At 49.5% G+C, this 20,850-nt stretch overlaps 3 pseudogenes; all 3 read left to right on the forward strand.

The window, feature by feature from the left end:
• Positions 1–5,282: 5,282 nt before the first annotated feature.
• LOC144116771 (U2 spliceosomal RNA) lies at positions 5,283–5,439 on the forward strand (annotated as a pseudogene).
• Positions 5,440–14,028: 8,589 nt separating this feature from the next.
• LOC144116772 (U2 spliceosomal RNA) lies at positions 14,029–14,185 on the forward strand (annotated as a pseudogene).
• Positions 14,186–20,693: 6,508 nt separating this feature from the next.
• Positions 20,694–20,850, forward strand: LOC144116773 (U2 spliceosomal RNA; annotated as a pseudogene).

A 20,850-nucleotide genomic window follows, 5' to 3' on the forward strand; every position in this document is an offset into this window, starting at 1 on the left:
ACTTCCGACACCGGTTGGCCCGGTATTGCACTGCCTCCGGGATAGACCTGGGGCATTAAAGCGCGTATTTTCTATCCTATGTTTAAACTCTCCTACTTTCTGCGCGTGGTAGCGATTGGGGGTCAGCTTGAGCCAGTGGGCAGGCCTGTGCACTTTCCTTTTCGTTTTTACTGGCAACAACAGAAGAAGTCACTAATACTTGGGTTCAAATCCCCGTGTGCAGTTTTAGGTTATAGAATATCTGATCCGGGTCCGATTTGAACCCAACATATTTTTAGAAATGTGGTGGAGGGCTTGAAGGTTGCTTCACTTCCGACACCGGTTGGCCCGGTATTGCACTGCCTCCGGGATCGGCCTGGGGAATAATAGCGCGCGTCTTTTCTATCCTATCTTTCTAACCTATCTTTATTTCTCCTACTTTCTGCACGTGGTAGCGATTGTGGCTCTGTTCGAGCCAGTGGGCAGGCCTGTTCGCTTTCCTTTTCTATCTTCCTGGCAACAACAGACAGACAGACAGACAGACAGACAGACAGACAGACAGACAGACAGACAGACAGACAGACAGACAGACAGACAGACAGACAGACAGACAGACAGACAGACAGACAGACAGACAGACAGACAGACAGACAGACAGACAGACAGACAGACAGACAGACAGACAGACAGACAGACAGACAGACAGACAGACAGACAGACAGACAGACAGACAGACAGACAGACAGACAGACAGACAGACAGACAGACAGACAGACAGACAGACAGACAGACAGACAGACAGACAGACAGACAGACAGACAGACAGACAGACAGACAGAGAGACAGCCGCTATTGGGTTCGAAGCCCGTGGGCCGTTTTCGGCTATAGAATACGTGATCCGTGTATCTTTTGAACCTAATATATTTTTAGGAATGTGGCGGAGGGCTTAAAGGTTACTTCACTTCCGCCACCGGTTGGTCCGGTATTGCACTGCCTCCGCGATCGGCCTAAGGCATTATAACGCGCGTCTTTTCTATCCTATATTTCTATCCTATCTTTAAACTCTCCTACTATCTGCACGCGGTAGCGATTATGGCTCAGCTTGAGCCAGTGGAACGGCCTTTGCACTTTCTTTTTCGTTTTTCCTGGCAATAACAGAAGTCACCAATACTTGGGTTCAAAGCCCCGTGGGCAGTTTTCGGTTATAGAATATCTGATCCGGGTCCCATTTGAACCCTACATATTTTAGAAATGTGGCGGAGTGCTTGAAGGTTGCTTCACTTCCGCCACCGGCTGGCCCGGTATTGCACTGCCTCAGGGATTGACATGGGGCATTATAGCGCGCGTCTTCTCTATCCTGTCTTTCTATTATATCTTTGAACTCTCCTACTATCTGCACGTGGTAGAGATTGTCGCTCATCTTGAGCCAGTGGAACGGCCTTTGCACTTTCTTTTTCGTTTTTCCTGGCAATAACAGAAGTCACCAATACTTGGGTTCAAAGCCCCGTGGGCAGTTTTCGGTTATAGAATATCTGATCCGGGTCCCATTTGAACCCTACATATTTTAGAAATGTGGCGGAGTGCTTGAAGGTTGCTTCACTTCCGCCACCGGCTGGCCCGGTATTGCACTGCCTCAGGGATTGACATGGGGCATTATAGCGCGCGTCTTCTCTATCCTGTCTTTAAACTCTCCCACTTTTTGCACGTGGTAGCTATAGTGGCTCAGCTTGAGCCAGTGGGCAGGCCTGTGCACTTTCCTTTTCGTTTTTCCTGGCAATAACAGAAGAAGAAGAAGTCACTAATACTTGGGTTCAAATCCCCGTGGGCAGTCTTCGGTTAGAGAATATCTGATCCGGGTCCCATTTGAACCCAACATATTTTTAGAAAAGTGGCGGAGGGCTTGAAGGTTGCTTCACTTCCACCACCGGTTGGCCCGGTATTGCACTGGCTCCGGAATCGGCCTGGGACATTATAGCGCGCGTTTTTTCTATCCTGTCTTTCTATTATATCTTTGAACTCTCCTACTATCTGCACGTGGTAGAGATTGTCGCTCATCTTGAGCCAGTGGAACGGCCTTTGCACTTTCTTTTTCGTTTTTCCTGGCAATAACAGAAGTCACCAATACTTGGGTTCAAAGCCCCGTGGGCAGTTTTCGGTTATAGAATATCTGATCCGGGTCCCATTTGAACCCTACATATTTTAGAAATGTGGCGGAGTGCTTGAAGGTTGCTTCACTTCCGCCACCGGCTGGCCCGGTATTGCACTGCCTCAGGGATTGACATGGGGCATTATAGCGCGCGTCTTCTCTATCCTGTCTTTAAACTCTCCCACTTTTTGCACGTGGTAGCTATAGTGGCTCAGCTTGAGCCAGTGGGCAGGCCTGTGCACTTTCCTTTTCGTTTTTCCTGGCAATAACAGAAGAAGAAGAAGTCACTAATACTTGGGTTCAAATCCCCGTGGGCAGTCTTCGGTTAGAGAATATCTGATCCGGGTCCCATTTGAACCCAACATATTTTTAGAAATGTGGCGGAGGGCTTGAAGGTTGCTTCACTTCCGCCACCGGTTGGCGCGGTATTGCACTGCCTCCGGGATCGACTTGGGGCATTATAGCGCGCGTCTTTTCTATCCTATCTTTAAACTCTCCTACTTTCTCCACGTGTTAGCGATTGCGGCTCAGCTTGAGCCAGTGGGAAGGCCTGTGCGCTTTCCTTTTCTTTCTTCCTGGAAACAACACACAGACAGACAGCCGCTTTTGGGTTCGAAGCCCGTGGGCTGTTTTCGGTTATAGAATATCTAATCCGGGTGCCATCTGAAACCAAAATATCTTTAGAAATGTGGCGGAGGGCTTGAAGGTTGCTTCAATTTAGCCACCGGTTGGCCCGGTATTGCACTGCTTCTGGGATTGGCCTGGGGCATTATAGCGCGAGGCTTTTCTATCCTATCTTTCTATCCTATATTTAAACTCTCCTAGTTTCTGCACGTTGTAGCGATTGTGGCTCAGCTTGAGCCAGTGGGCAGGCCTGTGCACTTTCCTTTTCGTTTTCCCTGGCAATAACAGAAGAAGTCGCTAATACTTGCGTTCAAAGCCCCGAGGGCAGTTTTCGGTTATACAATATCTGATCCGAGTCCCATTTGAACCCAAGATATTTTAGTAACTGTGGCGGAAGGCTTGAAGGTTGCTTCACTTCAGCCACCGGTTGGCCCGGTATTGCACTGCCTCCGGGATTGGCCTGGGGTATTATAGCGCGCGTCTTTTCTATCCTATCTTTCTATCAAAAGTTTAAACTCTCCTAATTTATGCACGTGGTAGCGATTGTGGGTCAGCTTGAGCCAGTGGGCAGGCCTGTGCACTTTCCTTTTCGTTTTTACTGGCAACAACAGAAGAAGAAGAAGTCACTAATACTTGGGTTCAAATCCCCGTGTGCAGTTTTAGGTTATGAATATCTGATCCGGGTGCGATTTGAACCGAACATATTTTTAGAAATGTGGCGGAGGACTTGAAGGTTGCTTCACTTCCGCCACCTGATGGCCTGGTATTGCACTGCCTCAGGGATTGACCTGGGGCATTATAGCGCGCGTCTTCTCTATCCTGTCTTTAAACTCTCCTACTTTTTGCACGTGGTAGCTATAGTGGCTCAGCTTGAGCCAGTGGGCAGGCCTGTGCACTTTCATTTTCGTTTTTCCTGGCAATAGCAGAGGAAGTAAAAGAAGAAGAAGTCGCTAATACTTGGGTTCAAAGCCCCGCGGGCAGTTTTCGGTGATAGAATATCTGAGCCGGGTCCTATTTGAACCCAAGATATTTTTGGAAATGTGGCTGAGTGCTTGAAGGTTGCTTCACTTCAGCCACCGGTTGGCCCGGCATTGCACTGCCTCCGGTATCGACCTGGGGCTTTATAGCGCGCGTTTTTTCTATCCTATCTTTCTATCATATGTTTAAACTCTCCTACTTTTTGCACGTGGTAGCGATTGTGGGTCAGCTTGAGCCAGTGGGCGGGCCTGTGCACTTTCCTATTCGTTTTTCCTGGCAACAAAAGAAGAAGTCACCAATACGTGGGTTCAAATCTTCGTGTGCAGTTTTCGGTTATAGAACATCTGATCCGGGTCCGATTTGACCCCAACATATATTTAGAAATGTGGTGGAGGGCTTGAAGGTTGCTACACTCCCGCCACCGGTCGGCCCGGTATTGCACTGCCTCCGGGATCGACCTGGGGTATTATAGCGCGCGTCTTTTCTGTCCTATCTTTCTATACTACCTTTGAACTCTCCTACTATCTGCACGTGGTAGCGATTGTGGCTCGGCTTGAGTCAGTGGGCAGGCCTGTGCACTTTCCTTTTCTTTCTGGCAACAACAGACAGACAGACAGAGAGACAGCCGCTATTGGGTTCGAATCCCGTGGGCCGTTTTCGGATATAGAATATCTGATCCGTTCGATCCCGGCCGCGGCGGTCGAATTACGATGGAGGAGAAATTCTAGAGACCCGTGTGCTGAGCGATGTCAGTGCACGGTAAAAAACCCGAGGTTGTCGAAATTTCCGGAGCCCTTCACTACGGCGTCTGTCATAGCCTGAGTCGCTTTGGGACGTTAAACCCCCATAAACTAAACTAGAATATCTGATCCGGGTCCCATTTGAACCCAACATATTGTTATGAAGACGAAAAAGAGGGCAGTGGCGCGGGACGGAGTGCTCGCGCTAGGCCTTGAGCCATTAAATCATATCTTCATTCTTCATTCTGTCATCATGTCGTGCCTTCCTTGGCTTGCCACCACGTAACATTTGGTGTGAGGTGCTGGGTTCTCATCGTCATCCTAGTCCCCGGAGCATCGCCGCCTTCTGCTCGCCTTCGTCGTCGGCCGAGGATACCTGGCCTCCGCCGCCCGGCTCAACCCCAGCTCGAACTGACCAGAACCGACTAGCCGCTTTCCCCCGTCCCGTCCCCAGCCCTGAACACTAGACACGGCGACCAGGACCTGACGTACGATGACCCGACTACGACCCGAACCAAGACGGCACCCCCGCCCAGGCTGTGCGGCGATCCCTCAACCCTTGACCTTCGGCTGTGGGTGACCGACCGCTGGACCCGAAGCTCCGGGGGCAACCGTCCACCAGACAATCTCCTTCATCTTGGTGGCAAGCCTTTCATCTTCTTCTACCCTTTCTGGCCATGCTCATTGTCACCTCACCGTAATTCTAGCAATCGATCGGGACGATCGCTCGGAGGACCGGGGTCATGTTATGAAGACGAAGAAGAGGGCAGTGGCGCGGGACGGAGTGCTCGCGCTAGGCCTTGAGCCATTAAATCATATCTTCATTCTTCATTCTGTCATCATGTCGTGCCTTCCTTGGCTTGCCACCACGTAACAATATTTTTAGAAATGTGGCGGAAGGCTTGAAGGTTGCTTCACTTCCGCCACCGGTTGGCCCGGTATTGCACTGCCTCCGGGATCGGCCTGGGGAATAATAGCGCGCGTCTTTTCTATCCTATCTTTCTAACCTATCTTTAATCTCTCCTACTTTCTGCACGTGGTAGCGATTGTGGCTCTGTTTGAGCCAGTGGGCAGGCCTGTTCGCTTTCCTTTTCTATCTTCCTGGCAACAACAGACAGACAGACAGACAGACAGACAGACAGACAGACAGACAGACAGACAGACAGACAGACAGACAGACAGACAGACAGACAGACAGACAGACAGACAGACAGACAGACAGGCAGGCAGACAGAGACAGACAGACAGACAGACAGACAGACAGACAGACAGACAGACAGACAGACAGACAGACAGACAGACAGACAGACAGACAGCCGCTATTGGGTTCGAAGCCCGTGGGCCGTTTTCGGTAATAGAATGTCTGATCCGAGTATCATTTGAACCCAATATATTTTTAGGAATGTGGCGGAGGGCTTAAAGGTTACTTCACTTCCGCCACCGGTTGGTCCGATATTGCACTGCCTCCGGGATCGGCCTGGGGAATAATAGCGCGCGTCTTTTCTATCCTATCTTTCTAACCTATCTTTAATCTCTCCTACTTTCTGCACGTGGTAGCGATTGTGGCTCTGTTTGAGACAGTGGGCAGGCCTGTTCGCTTTCCTTTTCTATCTTCCTGGCAACAACAGACAGACAGGCAGACAGACAGCCGCTATTGGGTTCGAAGCCCGTGGGCCGTTTTCGATTATAGAATATCCGATCCGTGTATTACATGAACCCAATATATTCTTAGGAATGTGGCGGAGGGCTGAAAGGTTACTTCACTTCCGCCACCGGTTGGTCCGATATTGCACTGCCTCCGGGATCGGCCTGAGGCATTATAACGAGCGTCTTTTCTATCCTATATTTATATCCTATCTTTAAACTCTCCTACTTTCTGCACGTGGTAGCGATTATGGCTCAGATTGAGCCAGTGGGCAGGCCTGTGCACTTTACTTTTCTTTCTTCCTGGCAACAAGAGACAGACAGACAGCCGCTATTGGGTTCGAAGCCCGTGGGCCGTTTTCGGTTATAGAATATCTGATCCGGGTCCAATTTGAACACAACATATTTTTAGAATGTGGCGGAGGGCTAGAAGGTTGCTTCACTTCCACCACCGGTTGGCCCGATATTGCACTGCCTCCGGGATCGGCCTGAGGCATTATAACGCACGTCTTTTCAATCCTGTCTTTCTATTATATCTTTGAACTCTCCTACTATCTGCACGTGGTAGAGATTGTGGCTCATCTTAAGTCAGGGGAACGGTCTTTGCACTTTCTTTTTCGTTTTTTCTGGCAATAACAGAAGTCACCAATACTTGGGTTCAAAGCCCCGTGGGCAGTTTTCGGTTATAGAATATCTGATCTGTGTCCAATTTGAACCCAACATATTTTTAGAAATGTGGCGGAGAGCTTGAAGGCTGCTATACTTCCACCACCGATTGGCGCGGTATTGCACTGCCTCAGGAATCAATCTTGGGCATTATGGCGCGCGTCTTTTCTATCCTATATTTATATCCTATCTTTAAACTCTCCTACTTTCTGCACGTGGTAGCGATTATGGCTCAGATTGAGCCAGTGGGCAGGCCTGTGCACTTTACTTTTCTTTCTTCCTGGCAACAAGAGACAGACAGACAGCCGCTATTGGGTTCGAAGCCCGTGGGCCGTTTTCGGTTATAGAATATCTGATCCGGGTCCCATTTGAACACAACATATTTTTAGAATGTGGCGGAGGGCTAGAAGGTTGCTTCACTTCCACCACCGGTTGGCCCGATATTGCACTGCCTCCGGGATCGGCCTGGGACATTATAGCGCGCGTCTTTTCAATCCTGTCTTTCTATTATATCTTTGAACTCTCCTACTATCTGCACGTGGTAGAGATTGTGGCTCATCTTAAGCCAGGGGAACGGTCTTTGCACTTTCTTTTTCGTTTTTTCTGGCAATAACAGAAGTCACCAATACTTGGGTTCAAAGCCCCGTGGGCAGTTTTCGGTTATAGAATATCTGATCTGTGTCCAATTTGAACCCAACATATTTTTAGAAATGTGGCGGAGAGATTGAAGGCTGCTATACTTCCACCACCGATTGGCCCGGTATTGCACTGCCTCAGGAATCGACCTTGGGCATTATGGTGCGCGTCTCTTTTATCCTATCTTTCTATCCTATCGTTAAACTCTCCTACTTTCTGCACGTGGTAGCGATTGTGGGTCAGGTTGAGCCAGTGGGCAGGCCTGTGCACTTTCCTTTTCGTTTTTCCTGGCAATAACAGAATAAGAATAAGTCACTAATACTTGGGTTCAAAGCCCCAGGGGCAGTTTTCGGTTATAGAATATCTGATCCGGGTCCCATTTGAGCCCAACATATTTTTAGAAATGTGGCGGAGGGCTTGAAGGTTGCTTCACTTCCGAAACCGGTTGGCCCGGTATTGCACTTCCTCCGGGATAGACCAGGGGCATTATGGCGCGCGTCTTTTCTATCCTATTTTTCTATCCTATCTTTAAACTCTCCTACTTTCTGCACGTGGTAGCGATTGTGGGTCAGGTTGAGCCAGTGGGCAGGCCTGTGCACTTTCCTTTTCGTTTTTCCTGGCAATAACAGAAGAAGAAGAAGAAGAAGAAGAAGAAGAAGAAGAAGAAGAAGAAGAAGAAGAAGAAGAAGAAGAAGAAGAAGAAGAAGAAGAAGAAGAAGAAGAAGAAGAAGAAGAAGAAGAAGAAGAAGAAGAAGAAGAAGAAGAAGAAGAAGAAGAAGAAGGAGAAGAAAAAGAAGAAGAGGAAGAAGAAGGAGAACAAGCAGAAGAAGAAGAAGAAGAAGAAAAACAAGTCAATAATACTTGGCTTCAAAGCCCCGTGGGCAGTTTTCGGTTATAGAATATCTGATCCGGGTCCCATTTGAACCCAACATATTTTTAGAAGTGTGCCGGACGGCTAGAAGGTTGCTTCACTTTCGCCACCGGTTGGCCCGGTATTGCACTGCCTCAGGGGTCGACCTGGGGCATTATAGCGCGAGGCTTTTCTATCCTATCTTTCAATCCTATATTTAAACTCTCCTACTTTCTGCACGTTGTAGCGATTGTGGCTCAGCTTGAGCCAGCGGGCAGGCCTGTGCACTTTCCTTTTCGTTTTTCCTGGCAATAACAGAAGAAGAAGTCGCTAATACTTGCGTTCAAAGCCCCGAGGGCAGTTTTCGGTTATAGAATATCTGATCTGCGTCCCATTTGAACCCAAGATATTTTTGTAACTGTGGCGGAGGGCTTGAAGGTTGCTTCCCTTCAGCCACCGGTTGGCCCGGTATTGCACTGCCTCCGGGATTGGCCTGGGGTATTATAGCGCGCGTCTTTTCTATCCTGTCTTTCTATTATATCTTTGAACTCTCCTACTTTCTGCACGTGGTAGCGATTGTGGCTCAACTTGAGCCAGTGGGCAGGCCTGTGCACTTTCCTTTTCGTTTTTTCTGGCAATAACAGAAGAAGTCACTAATACTTGGGTTCAAATCCCCGTGGGCAGTTTTCGGTTATAGAATATCTGATCCGGGTCCCATTTGAACCCAACATATTTTTAGAAATGTGGCGGAGGGCTTGAAGGTTGCTTCACTTCCGCCACCGGTTGGCGCGGTATTGCAGTGCCTCCGGGATCGACTTGGGGCATGATAGCGCGCGTCTTTTCTATCCTATCTTTAAACTCTCCTACTTTCTCCACGTGTTAGCGATTGTGGCTCAGCTTGAGCCAGTGGGCAGGCCTGTGCACTTTCCTTTTCTTTCTTCCTGGAAACAACACACAGACAGACAGCCGCTTTTGGGTTCGAAGCCCGTGGGCCGTTTTCGGTTATAGCACATCTGATCCGGGTCCCATCTGAACCCAAAATATTTTTAGAAATGTGGCGGAGGGCTTGAAGGTTGCTTCAATTTAGCCACCGGTTGGCCCGGTATTGCACTGCTTCTGGGATTGGCCTGGGGCATTATAGCGCGAGGCTTTTCTATCCTATCTTTCTATCCTATATTTAAACTCTCCTACTTTCTGCACGTGGTAGCGATTGTGGCTCAACTTGAGCCAGTGGGCAGGCCTGTGCACTTTACTTTTCTTTCTTCCTGGCAACAACAGACAGACAGCCGCTATTGGGTTCGAAGCCCGGGGGCCGTTTTCGGTTATAGAATATCTGATCCGGATCCCATTTGAACCCAACATATTTTTAGAAATGTGGCGGAGGGCTTGAAGATTGCTTCACTTCCACCACCGGTTGGCCCGGTATTGCACTGCCTCCGGGATCGTCCTGGGACATTATAGCGCGCGTCTTTTCTATCCTGTATTTCTATTATATCTTTGAACTCTCCTACTATCTGCACGTGGTAGCGATAGTGGCTCAACTTCAGCCAGTGGGCAGGCCTGTGCACTTTCCTTTTCGTTTTTACTGGCAACAACAGAAGAAGAAGTCACTAATACTTGGGTTCAAATCCCCGTGGGCAGTTTTCGGTTATAGAATATCTGACCCGGGTCCCATTTGAGCCCAACATATTTTTAGAAATGTGGCGGAGGGCTTGACGGTTGCTTCACTTCCGAAACCGGTTGGCCCGGTATTGCACTTCCTCCGGGATAGACCAGGGGCATTATGGCGCGCGTCTTTTCTATCCTATTTTCTATCCTATCTTTAAACTCTCCTACTTTCTGCACGTTGTAGCGATTGTGGCTCAGCTTGAGCCAGCGGGCAGGCCTGTGCACTTTCCTTTTCGTTTTTCCTGGCAATAACAGAAGAAGAAGTCGCTAATACTTGCGTTCAAAGCCCCGAAGGCAGTTTTCGGTTATAGAATATCTGATCTGAGTCCTATTTGAACCCAAGATATTTTTGTAACTGTGGCGGAGGGCTTGAAGGTTGCTTCCCTTCAGCCACCGGTTGGCCCGGTATTGCACTGCCTCAGGGATTGACATGGGGCATTATAGCGCGTCTTCTCTATCCTGTCTTTAAACTCTCCCACTTTTTGCGCGTGGTAGCTATAGTGGCTCAGCTTGAGCCAGTGGGCAGGCCTTTGCACTTTCCTTTTCGTTTTTCCTGGCAATAACAGAAGAAGAAGTCACTAATACTTGGGTTCAAATCCCCGTGGGCAGTCTTCGGTTAGAGAATATCTGATCCGGGTCCCATTTGAACCCAACATATTTTTAGAAATGTGGCGGAGGGCTTGCAGGTTGCTTCACTTCCGCCACCGGTTGGCGCGGTATTGCACTGCCTCCGGGATCGACTTGGGGCATTATAGCGCGCGTCTTTTCTATCCTATCTTTAAACTCTCCTACTTTCTCCACGTGTTAGCGATTGCGGCTCAGCTTGAGCCAGTGGGCAGGCCTGTGCGCTTTCCTTTTCTTTCTTCCTGGAAACAACACACAGACAGACAGCCGCTTTTGGGTTCGAAGCCCGTGGGCCGTTTTCGGTTATAGAATATCTGATCCGGGTCCCATCTGAACCCAAAATATTTTTAGAAATGTGGCGGAGGGCTTGAAGGTTGCTTCAATTTAGCCACCGGTTGGCCCGGTATTGCACTGCTTCTGGGATTGGCCTGGGGCATTATAGCGCGAGGCTTTTCTATCCTATCTTTCTATCCTATATTTAAACTCTCCTAGTTTCTGCACGTTGTAGCGATTGTGGCTCAGCTTGAGCCATTGGGCAGGCCTGTGCACTTTCCTTTTCGTTTTCCCTGGCAATAACAGAAGAAGTCGCTAATACTTGCGTTCAAAGCCCCGAGGGCAGTTTTCGGTTATACAATATCTGATCCGAGTCCCATTTGAACCCAAGATATTTTTGTAACTGTGGCGGAGGGCTTGAAGGTTGCTTCACTTCAGCCACCGGTTGGCCCGGTATTGCACTGCCTCCGGGATTGGCCTGGGGTATTATAGCGCGCGTCTTTTCTATCCTATCTTTCTATCAAAAGTTTAAACTCTCCTACTTTATGCACGTGGTAGCGATTGTGGGTCAGCTTGAGCCAGTGGGCAGGCCTGTGCACTTTCCTTTTCGTTTTTACTGGCAACAACAGAAGAAGAAGAAGTCACTAATACTTGGGTTCAAATCCCCGTGTGCAGTTTTAGGTTATAGAATATCTGATCCGGGTGCGATTTGAACCGAACATATTTTTAGAAATGTGGTGGAGGGCTTGAAGGTTGCTTCACTTCCGCCACCGGTTGGCCCTGTATTGCACTGCCTCCGGGATCGACCTGGGGCATTATGGCGCGCGTCTTTTCTATCCTATCTTTATATCCTATGTTTAAACTCTCCTACTTTCTGCACGTGGTAGCGATTGTGGCTCAACTTGAGCCAGTGGGAAGGCCTGTGCACTTTACCTTTCTTTCTTCCTGGCAATAACAGAAGAAGTCACTAATACTTGGGTTCAAATCCCCGTGGGCAGTTTTCGGGTGTTGAATATCTGATACGGGTCCCATTTGAACCCAACATATTTTTAGAAATGTGGCGGAGGACTTGAAGGTTGCTTCACTTCCGCCACCTGTTGGCCTGGTATTGCACTGCCTCAGGGATTGACCTGGGGCATTATAGCGCGCGTCTTCTCTATCCTGTCTTTAAACTCTCCTACTTTTTGCACGTGGTAGCTATAGTGGCTCAGCTTGAGCCAGTGGGCAGGCCTGTGCACTTTCCTTTTCGTTTTTCCTGGCAATAACAGAAGAAGAAGAAGTCACTAATACTTGGGTTCAAATCCCCGTGGGCAGTCTTCGGTTAGAGAATATCTGATCCGGGACCCATTTGAACCCAACATATTTTTAGAAATGTGGCAGAAGGCTTGAAGGTTGCTTCACTTCCGCCACCGGTTGGCCCGGTATAGCACTGCCTCCGGGATCGACCTGGGGCATTATAGCGCGTGTCTTTTCTATCCTTTCTATCCTGTCTATAAACTCTCCTACTTTCTGCACGTGGTAGCGATTGCGGCTCAGCTTGAGCCAGTGGGCAGGCCTGTGCACTTTCATTTTCGTTTTTCCTGGCAATAGCAGAGGAAGTAAAAGAAGAAGAAGTCACTAATACTTGGGTTCAAAGCCCCGCGGGCAGTTTTCGGTGATAGAATATCTGAGCCGGGTCCTATTTGAACGCAAGATATTTTTGGAAATGTGGCTGAGTGCTTGAAGGTTGCTTCACTTCAGCCACCGGTTGGCCCGGCATTGTACTGCCTCCGGTATCGACCTGGGGCTTTATAGCGCGCGTTTTTTCTATCCTATCTTTCTATCATATGTTTAAACTCTCCTACTTTCTGCACGTGGTAGCGATTGTGGGTCAGCTTGAGCCAGTGGGCGGGCCTGTGCACTTTCCTATTCGTTTTTCCTGGCAACAAAAGAAGAAGTCACCAATACGTGGGTTCAAATCTTCGTGTGCAGTTTTCGGTTATAGAACATCTGATCCGGGTCCGATTTGACCCCAACATATATTTAGAAATGTGGTGGAGGGCTTGAAGGTTGCTACACTCCCGCCACCGGTCGGCCCGGTATTGCACTGCCTCCGGGATCGACCTGGGGTATTATAGCGCGCGTCTTTTCTGTCCTATCTTTCTATACTACCTTTGAACTCTCCTACTATCTGCACGTGGTAGCGATTGTGGCTCGGCTTGAGTCAGTGGGCAGGCCTGTGCACTTTCCTTTTCTTTCTGGCAACAACAGACAGACAGACAGAGAGACAGCCGCTATTGGGTTCGAATCCCGTGGGCCGTTTTCGGATATAGAATATCTGATCCGTTCGATCCCGGCCGCGGCGGTCGAATTACGATGGAGGAGAAATTCTAGAGACCCGTGTGCTGAGCGATGTCAGTGCACGTTAAAAAACCCGAGGTTGTCGAAATTTCCGGAGCCCTTCACTACGGCGTCTGTCATAGCCTGAGTCGCTTTGGGACGTTAAACCCCCATAAACTAAACTAGAATATCTGATCCGGGTCCCATTTGAACCCAACATATTGTTATGAAGACGAAAAAGAGGGCAGTGGCGCGGGACGGAGTGCTCGCGCTAGGCCTTGAGCCATTAAATCATATCTTCATTCTTCATTCTGTCATCATGTCGTGCCTTCCTTGGCTTGCCACCACGTAACATTTGGTGTGAGGTGCTGGGTTCTCATCGTCATCCTAGTCCCCGGAGCATCGCCGCCTTCTGCTCGCCTTCGTCGTCGGCCGAGGATACCTGGCCTCCGCCGCCCGGCTCAACCCCAGCTCGAACTGACCAGAACCGACTAGCCGCTTTCCCCCGCCCCGTCCCCAGCCCTGAACACTAGACACGGCGACCAGGACCTGACGTACGATGACCCGACTACGACCCGAACCAAGACGGCACCCCCGCCCAGGCTGTGCGGCGATCCCTCAACCCTTGACCTTCGGCTGTGGGTGACCGACCGCTGGACCCGAAGCTCCGGGGGCAACCGTCCACCAGACAATCTCCTTCATCTTGGTGGCAAGCCTTTCATCTTCTTCTACCCTTTCTGGCCATGCTCATTGTCACCTCACCGTAATTCTAGCAATCGATCGGGACGATCGCTCGGAGGACCGGGGTCATGTTATGAAGACGAAGAAGAGGGCAGTGGCGCGGGACGGAGTGCTCGCGCTAGGCCTTGAGCCATTAAATCATATCTTCATTCTTCATTCTGTCATCATGTCGTGCCTTCCTTGGCTTGCCACCACGTAACAATATTTTTAGAAATGTGGCGGAAGGCTTGAAGGTTGCTTCACTTCCGCCACCGGTTGGCCCGGTATTGCACTGCCTCCGGGATCGGCCTGGGGAATAATAGCGCGCGTCTTTTCTATCCTATCTTTCTAACCTATCTTTAATCTCTCCTACTTTCTGCACGTGGTAGCGATTGTGGCTCTGTTTGAGCCAGTGGGCAGGCCTGTTCGCTTTCCTTTTCTATCTTCCTGGCAACAACAGACAGACAGACAGACAGACAGACAGACAGACAGACAGACAGACAGACAGACAGACAGACAGACAGACAGACAGACAGACAGACAGACAGACAGACAGACAGACAGACAGACAGACAGACAGACAGACAGACAGACAGACAGCCGCTATTGGGTTCGAAGCCCGTGGGCCGTTTTCGGTAATAGAATGTCTGATCCGAGTATCATTTGAACCCAATATATTTTTAGGAATGTGGCGGAGGGCTTAAAGGTTACGTCACTTCCGCCACCGGTTGGTCCGATATTGCACTGCCTCCGGGATCGGCCTGAGGCATTATAACGCACGTCTTTTCTATCCTATATTTATATCCTATCTTTAAACTCTCCTACTTTCTGCACGTGGTAGCGATTATGGCTCAGCTTGAGCCAGTGGGCAGGCCTGTGCACTTTACTTTTCTTTCTTCCTGGAACCAAAAGAAGAAGTCACCAATACGTGGGTTCAAATCTTCGTGTACAGTTTTCGGTTATAGAATATCTGATCCGGGTCCGATTTGAACCCAACATATATTTAGAAATGTGGTGGAGGGCTTGAAGGTTGCTTCACTCCCGCCACCGGTCGGCCCGGTATTGCACTGCCTCCGGGATCGACCTGGGGTATTATAGAGCGCGTCTTTTCTGTCCTATCTTTCTATACTACCTTTGAACTCTCCTACTATCTGCACGTGGCAGCGATTGTGGCTCGGCTTGAGCCAGTGGCCAGGCCTGTGCACTTTCCTTTTCTTTCTTTCTGGCAACAACAGACAGGCACATAGACAGACAGCCGCTATTGGGTTCGAAGCCCGTGGGATGTTTTCGGTTATAGAATATCTGATCCGGGTCCCATTTAAACCCAACATATTTTTAGAAATGCGGCGGAGGGCTTGAAGGTTGCTTCACTTCCGCCACCGGTTGGCCCGGTATTGCAGTGCCTCCTGTATTGAACTGGGGCATTACAGCGCGCGTCTTTTCTGTCCTACCTTTTAACTCTCCTACTTTCTGCACGTTGTAGCGATTATGGCTCAGCTTGAGCCAGTGGGCAGGCCTGTGCACTTTACTTTTCTTTCTTCCTGGCAACAAGAGACAGACAGACAGCCGCTATTGGGTTCGAAGCCCGTGGGCCGTTTTCGGTTATAGAATATCTGATCCGGGTCCCATTTGAACACAACATATATTTAGAATGTGGCGGAGGGCTAGAAGGTTGCTTCACTTCCACCACCGGTTGGCCCGGTATTGCACTGCCTCCGGGATCGGCCTGGGACATTATAGCGTGCGTCTTTTCTATCCTGTCTTTCTATTATATCTTTGAACTCTCCTACTATCTGCACGTGGTAGAGATTGTGGCTCATCTTAAGCCAGGGGAACGGTCTTTGCACTTTCTTTTTCGTTTTTTCTGGCAATAACAGAAGTCACCAATACTTGGGTTCAAAGCCCCGTGGGCAGTTTTCGGTTATAGAATATCTGATCTGTGTCCAATTTGAACCCAACATATTTTTAGAAATGTGGCGGAGAGCTTGAAGGCTGCTATACTTCCACCACCGATTGGCGCGGTATTGCACTGCCTCAGGAATCAATCTTGGGCATTATGGCGCGCGTCTTTTCTATCCTATCTTTCTATTCTATCCTTAAACTCTGCTACTTTCTGCACGTGATAGCGATTGTGGCTCAGCTTGAGCCAGTGGGCAGGCCTGTGCACTTTGCTTTTCGTTTTTCCTGGCAATAACAGAAGAAGAAGTCACTAATACTTGACTTCAAATCCCCGTGAGCAGTTTTCCGTTATAGAATATCTGATCCGGGTCCCATTTCAACCCAACATATTTTTATAAATGTGGCGGAGGGCTTCAAGGTTGCTTCACTTCCGACACCGGTTGGCCCGGTATTGCACTGCCTCCGGGATAGACCTGGGGCATTAAAGCGCGTATTTTCTATCCTATGTTTAAACTCTCCTACTTTCTGCGCGTGGTAGCGATTGTGGGTCAGCTTGAGCCAGTGGGCAGGCCTGTGCACTTTCCTTTTCGTTTTTACTGGCAACAACAGAAGAAGTCACTAATACTTGGGTTCAAATCCCCGTGTGCAGTTTTAGGTTATAGAATATCTGATCCGGGTCCGATTTGAACCCAACATATTTTTAGAAATGTGGTGGAGGGCTTGAAGGTTGCTTCACTTCCGACACCGGTTGGCCCGGTATTGCACTGCCTCCGGGATCGGCCTGGGGAATAATAGCGCGCGTCTTTTCTATCCTATCTTTCTAACCTATCTTTATTTCTCCTACTTTCTGCACGTGGTAGCGATTGTGGCTCTGTTCGAGCCAGTGGGCAGGCCTGTTCGCTTTCCTTTTCTATCTTCCTGGCAACAACAGACAGACAGACAGACAGACAGACAGACAGACAGACAGACAGACAGACAGACAGACAGACAGACAGACAGACAGACAGACAGACAGACAGACAGACAGACAGACAGACAGACAGACAGACAGACAGACAGACAGACAGACAGACAGACAGACAGACAGACAGACAGACAGACAGACAGACAGACAGACAGACAGACAGACAGAGAGACAGCCGCTATTGGGTTCGAAGCCCGTGGGCCGTTTTCGGCTATAGAATACGTGATCCGTGTATCATTTGAACCTAATATATTTTTAGGAATGTGGCGGAGGGCTTAAAGGTTACTTCACTTCCGCCACCGGTTGGTCCGGTATTGCACTGCCTCCGCGATCGGCCTAAGGCATTATAACGCGCGTCTTTTCTATCCTATCTTTAAGCTCTCCTACTTTCTGCACGTGGTAGCGATTGTGGCTCAGCTAGAGCCAGTGGAACGGCCTTTGCACTTTCTTTTTCGTTTTTCCTGGCAATAACTGAAGTCACCAATACTTGGGTTCAAAGCCCCGTGGGCAGTTTTCGGTTATAGAATATCTGATCCGGGTCCCATTTGAACCCTACATATTTTAGAAATGTGGCGGAGTGCTTGAAGGTTGCTTCACTTCCGCCACCGGCTGGCCCGGTATTGCACTGCCTCAGGGATTGACATGGGGCATTATAGCGCGCGTCTTCTCTATCCTGTCTTTCTATTATATCTTTGAACTCTCCTACTATCTGCACGTGGTAGAGATTGTCGCTCATCTTGAGCCAGTGGAACGGCCTTTGCACTTTCTTTTTCGTTTTTCCTGGCAATAACAGAAGTCACCAATACTTGGGTTCAAAGCCCCGTGGGCAGTTTTCGGTTATAGAATATCTGATCCGGGTCCCATTTGAACCCTACATATTTTAGAAATGTGGCGGAGTGCTTGAAGGTTGCTTCACTTCCGCCACCGGCTGGCCCGGTATTGCACTGCCTCAGGGATTGACATGGGGCATTATAGCGCGCGTCTTCTCTATCCTGTCTTTAAACTCTCCCACTTTTTGCACGTGGTAGCTATAGTGGCTCAGCTTGAGCCAGTGGGCAGGCCTGTGCACTTTCCTTTTCGTTTTTCCTGGCAATAACAGAAGAAGAAGAAGTCACTAATACTTGGGTTCAAATCCCCGTGGGCAGTCTTCGGTTAGAGAATATCTGATCCGGGTCCCAATTGAACCCAACATATTTTTAGAAAAGTGGCGGAGGGCTTGAAGGTTGCTTCACTTCCACCACCGGTTGGCCCGGTATTGCACTGGCTCCGGAATCGGCCTGGGACATTATAGCGCGCGTTTTTTCTATCCTGTCTTTCTATTATATCTTTGAACTCTCCTACTATCTGCACGTGGTAGAGATTGTCGCTCATCTTGAGCCAGTGGAACGGCCTTTGCACTTTCTTTTTCGTTTTTCCTGGCAATAACAGAAGTCACCAATACTTGGGTTCAAAGCCCCGTGGGCAGTTTTCGGTTATAGAATATCTGATCCGGGTCCCATTTGAACCCTACATATTTTAGAAATGTGGCGGAGTGCTTGAAGGTTGCTTCACTTCCGCCACCGGCTGGCCCGGTATTGCACTGCCTCAGGGATTGACATGGGGCATTATAGCGCGCGTCTTCTCTATCCTGTCTTTAAACTCTCCCACTTTTTGCACGTGGTAGCTATAGTGGCTCAGCTTGAGCCAGTGGGCAGGCCTGTGCACTTTCCTTTTCGTTTTTCCTGGCAATAACAGAAGAGAAGAAGTCACTAATAATTGGGTTCAAATCCCCGTGGGCAGTCTTCGGTTAGAGAATATCTGATCCGGGTCCCATTTGAACCCAACATATTTTTAGAAATGTGGCGGAGGGCTTGAAGGTTGCTTCACTTCCGCCACCGGTTGGCGCGGTATTGCACTGCCTCCGGGATCGACTTGGGGCATTATAGCGCGCGTCTTTTCTATCCTATCTTTAAACTCTCCTACTTTCTCCACGTGTTAGCGATTGCGGCTCAGCTTGAGCCAGTGGGCAGGCCTGTGCGCTTTCCTTTTCTTTCTTCCTGGAAACAACACACAGACAGACAGCCGCTTTTGGGTTCGAAGCCCGTGGGCTGTTTTCGGTTATAGAATATCTAATCCGGGTCCACTCTGAAACCAAAATATTTTTAGAAATGTCGCGGAGGGCTTGAAGGTTGCTTCAATTTAGCCACCGGTTGGCCCGGTATTGCACTGCTTCTGGGATTGGCCTGGGGCATTATAGCGCGAGGCTTTTCTATCCTATCTTTCTATCCTATATTTAAACTCTCCTAGTTTCTGCACGTTGTAGCGATTGTGGCTCAGCTTGAGCCAGTGGGCAGGCCTGTGCACTTTCCTTTTCGTTTTCCCTGGCAATAACAGAAGAAGTCGCTAATACTTGCGTTCAAAGCCCCGAGGGCAGTTTTCGGTTATACAATATCTGATCCGAGTCCCATTTGAACCCAAGATATTTTTGTAACTGTGGCGGAGGGCTTGAAGGTTGCTTCACTTCAGCCACCGGTTGGCCCGGTATTGCACTGCCTCCGGGATTGGCCTGGGGTATTATAGCGCGCGTCTTTTCTATCCTATCTTTCTATCAAAAGTTTAAACTCTCCTACTTTATGCACGTGGTAGCGATTGTGGGTCAGCTTGAGCCAGTGGGCGGGCCTGTGCACTTTCCTATTCGTTTTTCCTGGCAACAAAAGAAGAAGTCACCAATACGTGGGTTCAAATCTTCGTGTGCAGTTTTCGGTTATAGAACATCTGATCCGGGTCCGATTTGACCCCAACATATATTTAGAAATGTGGTGGAGGGCTTGAAGGTTGCTACACTCCCGCCACCGGTCGGCCCGGTATTGCACTGCCTCCGGGATCGACCTGGGGTATTATAGCGCGCGTCTTTTCTGTCCTATCTTTCTATACTACCTTTGAACTCTCCTACTATCTGCACGTGGTAGCGATTGTGGCTCGGCTTGAGTCAGTGGGCAGGCCTGTGCACTTTCCTTTTCTTTCTGGCAACAACAGACAGACAGACAGAGAGAGCCGCTATTGGGTTCGAATCCCGTGGGCCGTTTTCGGATATAGAATATCTGATCCGTTCGATCCCGGCCGCGGCGGTCGAATTACGATGGAGGAGAAATTCTAGAGACCCGTGTGCTGAGCGATGTCAGTGCACGTTAAAAAACCCGAGGTTGTCGAAATTTCCGGAGCCCTTCACTACGGCGTCTGTCATAGCCTGAGTCGCTTTGGGACGTTAAACCCCCATAAACTAAACTAGAATATCTGATCCGGGTCCCATTTGAACCCAACATATTGTTATGAAGACGAAAAAGAGGGCAGTGGCGCGGGACGGAGTGCTCGCGCTAGGCCTTGAGCCATTAAATCATATCTTCATTCTTCATTCTGTCATCATGTCGTGCCTTCCTTGGCTTGCCACCACGTAACATTTGGTGTGAGGTGCTGGGTTCTCATCGTCATCCTAGTCCCCGGAGCATCGCCGCCTTCTGCTCGCCTTCGTCGTCGGCCGAGGATACCTGGCCTCCGCCGCCCGGCTCAACCCCAGCTCGAACTGACCAGAACCGACTAGCCGCTTTCCCCCGCCCCGTCCCCAGCCCTGAACACTAGACACGGCGACCAGGACCTGACGTACGATGACCCGACTACGACCCGAACCAAGACGGCACCCCCGCCCAGGCTGTGCGGCGATCCCTCAACCCTTGACCTTCGGCTGTGGGTGACCGACCGCTGGACCCGAAGCTCCGGGGGCAACCGTCCACCAGACAATCTCCTTCATCTTGGTGGCAAGCCTTTCATCTTCTTCTACCCTTTCTGGCCATGCTCATTGTCACCTCACCGTAATTCTAGCAATCGATCGGGACGATCGCTCGGAGGACCGGGGTCATGTTATGAAGACGAAGAAGAGGGCAGTGGCGCGGGACGGAGTGCTCGCGCTAGGCCTTGAGCCATTAAATCATATCTTCATTCTTCATTCTGTCATCATGTCGTGCCTTCCTTGGCTTGCCACCACGTAACAATATTTTTAGAAATGTGGCGGAAGGCTTGAAGGTTGCTTCACTTCCGCCACCGGTTGGCCCGGTATTGCACTGCCTCCGGGATCGGCCTGGGGAAT

This window comes from Amblyomma americanum, chromosome 1 (genome assembly GCF_052857255.1).
Source record: "Amblyomma americanum isolate KBUSLIRL-KWMA chromosome 1, ASM5285725v1, whole genome shotgun sequence".
Lineage (NCBI taxonomy): Eukaryota > Metazoa > Arthropoda > Arachnida > Ixodida > Ixodidae > Amblyomma > Amblyomma americanum.